Here is a 6,000-nt window from a genome sequence, read left to right as displayed (position 1 = left end):
ATTACGGAGCGTAGATGGTGAAATCCCTAAATTCCTTGCAATAGCTGCTTGAGAGAGGTTGTTCTTAAACTGTTCAACAATTTGCTCAGGCATTTGTTGACAAAGTGGTGACCCTCGCCCCATCCTTGTTTGTGAACGACTGAGCATTTCATGGAATCTACTTTTATACCCAATCATGGCACCCACCTGTTCCCAATTAGCCTGTTCACCTGCGGGATGTTCCAAATAAGTGTTTGATGAGCATTCCTCAACTTTATCAGTATTTATTGCCACCTTTCCCAGCTTCTTTGTCACGTGTTGCTGGCATCAAATTCTAATGTTAATGATTATTTTCAAAAAAAATATGCAAATATGTTGTCTTTGTAGCATATTCAACTGACTATGGGTTGAAAATGATTTGCAAATCATTGTATTCCGTTTATATTTACATCTAACACAAATTCCCAACTCATATGGAAACGGGGTTTGTATTAGTTGCTCGGACATCAATGTGTTTACCGTATTTCCCAGACTATAAGGCGCACTTTACCATGAATTAATTGGACCCCGACTTAAACAAGTTGAAAAACTTATTGGGGTGTTACCATTTAGTGGTCAATTGTACGGAATATGTACTGTACTGTGCATTCTACTAAAAGCTTCAATCGATCAATCAAAAACGTAAAAAAATCCTTTCATTTTCTCAAAACTCGACGGTGCGCCTTATAACCCGGTGCGCCTAATGCAGTGTTTTGCAACCACGGTGCCGCGGCACACTATCTAATTTCACCTATTTGGGTTAAAACCCTCAGTAGAAGCATTTAAGTCCCATCTTAAAACTCACTTGTATACTCTCTAGCCTTTAAATAGACCCCCCTTTTTAGACCAGTTCTTCGCGGAGAGGGGGGGGGTCACAGATTCGGTGACCGCAGATGAAGCGCTAGCTGTCCAAAGTCGGGACCCAGGGTGGACAAACTCATCTGTGCATCAGTTGGGGACGTCTCTGTGCTGCTGACTTGTCTCCACTCAAGATGATCTCCTGCTGGCCCCACTATGGACTGGACTCTCACTATTATGTTAGATCCACTATGGACTGGACTCTCACATTATTATGTTAGATCCACTATGGACTGGACTCTCACTATTATGTTAGATACACTATGAACTGGACTCTCACACTATTACGTTAGATCCACTATGGACTGGACTCTCACACTATTATGTTAGATCCACTATGGACTGGACTCCCACTATTATGTTAGATCCACTATGGACTGGACTCTCACACTATTATGTTAGATCCACTATGAACTGGACTCTCACACTATTACGTTAGATCCACTATGGACTGGACTCTCACACTATTATGTTAGATCCACTATGGACTGGACTCCCACTATTATGTTAGATCCACTATGGACTGGACTCTCACAATATTATGTTAGATCCACTATGGACTGGACTCTCACGCTCTTATATTAGATCCACTATGGACTGGACTCTCACTATTATGTTAGATCCACTATGGACTGGACTCTCACAATATTATTTTAGATCCACTATGGACTGGACTCTCCCGCTCTTATATTAGATCCACTATGGACTGGACTCTCACTATTATGTTAGATCCACTATGGACTGGACTCTGACACTATTATGTTAGATCCACTATGGACTGGACTCTCACTATTATGTTAGATCCACTATGGACTGGACTCTCACAATTTTATGTTAGATCCGCTATGGACTGGACTCTCACACTATTATGTTAGATCCACTATGGACTGGACTCTCACTATTATGTTAGATACACTATGGACTGGACTCTCACACTATTATGTTAGATCCACTATGGACTGGACTCTCACACTATTATGTTAGATCCACTATGGACTGGACTCCCACTATTATGTTAGATCCACTATGGACTGGACTCTCACAATATTATGTTAGATCCACTATGGACTGGACTCTCACGCTCTTATATTAGATCCACTATGGACTGGACTCTCACAATATTATTTTAGATCCACTATGGACTGGACTCTCCCGCTCTTATATTAGATCCACTATGGACTGGACTCTCAGTATTATGTTAGATCCACTATGGACTGGACTCTGACACTATTATGTTAGATCCACTATGGACTGGACTCTCACAATTTTATGTTAGATCCACTATGGACTGGACTCTCACTATTATGTTAGATCCACTATGGACTGGACTCTCACTATTATGTTAGATCCACTATGGACTGGACTCTCACACTATTATGTTAGATCCACTATGGACTGGACTCTCACAATTTTATGTTAGATCCACTATGGACTGGACTCTCACACTATTATGTTAGATCCACAATGGACTGGATTCTCACACTATTATGTTAGATCCACTATGGACTGGACTCTCACACTCTTATATTAGATCCACTATGGACTGGACTCTTACTATTATGTTAGATCCACTATGGACTGGACTTTCACACTATTATGTTAGATCCACTATGAACTGGACTCTCACAATATTATGTTAGATCCACTATGGACTGGACTCTCACAATATTATGTTAAAACCACTATGGACTGGACTCTCACACTATTAACGAGATCCACTATGGCTTGGCCTCTCACACTTTTAACGAGATCCACTATGGACTGGACTCACTGGATGTTTTCAGTTATTTTCACCATTTTTTTTGTTAAGTACATAACTCCGCACGTGTTCATAGTTTTGATGTGACAATCTACAATGTAAATAGTCATGTAAATAACACATTGAATGAGAAGGTGTGTCCAAAGTTTTGGCCTGTACTGGTATGTGTGCCAGGACTGAGCAGCGGTGCTATGAATCCTGGGGTATAAGTGGCCACAAAAGAACGCTGCTTCCAAAGTACGCAGCCCCTTAATCAAGACCGTGTTAAAAAATAATAATAATGTGGTTCGCGGATTCAGATACGCATTAAATTTTAATGCCTTTTTCCAGGGCCCTTGCTAGGTAATGATAATTTTGTGGCAGTATATGCGAGGACATAACAGGAAGTCTAACTGCTAATAGCTTTTTTTACTGGATCCTCCCGTTTTTAGTGTAGGTTGTTACGTTTATGGTATAGAACAGGGGTGTCCAAACTTTTTGACATGGGCTACAAAAAATTGGCCGGGGGCCGAAAGCTTGTAAAGTAACTATATATGTATGTATGTATGTGTTTATTATATTTTTTAAATATATCACATTTATTAAAATATCTTAATATATAAATCACAAATATTTTATATTTAAAAAATATATTACAATACAAATATAATTATATTAAATGTAATATAATATTTTTTGGAATGAATATAATAAAACATATATTTATATATATATATATACATATTTATATATATATATATACATATATATATATATATATATATATATATATATATATATATATATATATATATATATATATATATATATATATATATATATATATATATATATATATATATAATATTAATATGATGGAAATATAATTAATATAATGGATATCATTGGATATTAATAGTATGTAAAAGTTTGACCTCTACCTTGTTTACTTCCGTAACGACCTCCTTAAAGTTTAGTAATCAATCAGAAATATCAAGCAGCTAAGACATGGGTAAGTGTGGAGAGAATTTTTCCCATCATGCACTCTACTGGATTTAAATGGGTGTCATTTTGACATTTTTTATGGCATTTGGACGTTTTTCACAATATTCGCAATGGTCGGTGAGCAGGTTGCGTTATGTGTTATTATAAAGTGTTGATCTGTATGTTAATCACTTTTTTTTTTTGCACCATGACTATGGAAGGTTGTTTGAGATGTGTCATATACTTAAATGCTATGCTACCATATCAAAGCACTTTTAAGGGTATTTGATATGGTTTACTCATGACTATGGAAGGTTGTTTGGATTGTGTCGTATAAGTGAATGCTATGCTACCATATCAAATCACTTTTAAGGGTCATTGATATGGTTTGCTCATGACTATGGAAGGTTGTTTGGATTGTGTCATATAAGTAAATGCTGCGCTACCATATCAAAGCACTTTTAAGGGTAATTGATCTGGTTTACTCATTACTATGGAAGGTTGTTTGGATTGTGTCATATAAGTAAATGATGTGCTACCATATCAAAGTACTTTTAAGGGTCATTGATATGGTTTACTCATTACTATGGAAGGTTGTTTGGAATGTGTCATATAAGTAAATGCTGTGCTACCACTTCGGAGTACTTTTAAGGGTCATTGATATGATTTACTCATGACTATGGAAGATGTTTGGATTGTGTCATATAAGTAAATGCTGTGCTACCATATTAAAGCACTTTTAAGGGTAATTGATCTGGTTTACTCATTACTATGGAAGGTTGTTTGGATTGTGTCATATAAGTAAATGATGTGCTACCATATCAAAGTACTTTTAAGGGTCATTGATATGGTTTACTCATTACTATGGAAGGTTGTTTGGATTGTGTCATATAAGTAAATGTTGTGCTAAGATATCAAAGTACTTTTAAGGGTCATTGATATGGTTTACTCATTACTATGGAAGGTTGTTTGGATTGTGTCATATAAGTAAATGCTGTGCTAAGATATCAAAGTACTTTTAAGGGTCATTGATATGGTTTACTCATGACTATGGAAGATGTTTGGATTGTGTCATATAAGTAAATGCTGTGCTAAGATATCAAAGTACTTTTAAGGGTCATTGATATGGTTTACTCATGACTATGGAAGGTTGTTTGGATTGTGTCATATAAGTAAATGCTGTGCTACCACTTCGGAGTACTTTTAAGGGTCATTGATATGGTTTACTCATGACTATGGAAGATGTTTGGATTGTGTCGTATAAGTAAATGCTGTGCTACCATATTAAAGCACTTTTAAGGGTCATTGATATGGTTTACTCATGACTATGGAAGGTTGTTTGGATTGTGTCATATAAGTAAATGCTGTGCTACCACTTCGGAGTACTTTTAAGGGTCATTGATATGATTTACTCAAGACGATAGAAGGTTATTTGGATAATGTCATATAAGTAAATGCTGTGCTACCATATCAAAGTACTTTTAAGGGTCATTGATATGGTTTACTCATGACTATGGAAGATGTTTGAATTGTGTCATATAAGTAAATGCTGTGCTACCACTTCAGAGTACTTTTAAGGGTCATTGATATGATTTACTCATTACTATGGAAGGTTGTTTGGATGGTGTCATATAAGTAAATGCTGTGCTAAGATGTCAAAGTACTTTTAAGGGTCATTGATATGGTTTACTCATGACTATGGAAGATGTTTGGATTGTGTCATATAAGTAATGCTGTGCTACCATATTAAAGCACTTTTAAGGGTCATTGATATGGTTTACTCATGACTATGGAAGGTTGTTTGGATTGTGTCATATAAGTAAATGCTGTGCTAAGATATCAAAGTACTTTTAAGGGTAATTGATATGGTTTACTCATGACTATGGAAGATGTTTGGATTGTGTCATATAAGTAAATGCTGTGCTACCATATTAAAGCACTTTTAAGGGTCATTGATATGGTTTACTCATGACTATGGAAGGTTGTTTGGATTGTGTCATATAAGTAAATGCTGTGCTACCACTTCGGAGTACTTTTAAGGGTCATTGATATGATTTACTCAAGACGATAGAAGGTTATTTGGATAATGTCATATAAGTAAATGCTGTGCTACCATATCAAAGTACTTTTAAGGGTCATTGATATGGTTTACTCATGACTATGGAAGATGTTTGGATTGTGTCATATAAGTAAATGCTGTGCTACCATATTAAAGCACTTTTAAGGGTCATTGATATGGTTTATTCATGACTATGGAAGGTTGTTTGGATTGTGTTGTATAAGTAATTGCTGTGCTAAGATATCAAAGTACTTTTAAGGGTCATTGATATGGTTTACTCATGACTATGGAAGATGTTTGGATTGTGTCATATAAGTAAATGCTGTGCTACCATATTAAAGCA

The sequence above is a fragment of the Entelurus aequoreus genome, linkage group LG09 (genome assembly GCF_033978785.1).
Source record: "Entelurus aequoreus isolate RoL-2023_Sb linkage group LG09, RoL_Eaeq_v1.1, whole genome shotgun sequence".
In the NCBI taxonomy this organism is placed as follows: Eukaryota; Metazoa; Chordata; class Actinopteri; order Syngnathiformes; family Syngnathidae; genus Entelurus; species Entelurus aequoreus.
This window is presented reverse-complemented; position numbering follows the sequence as displayed.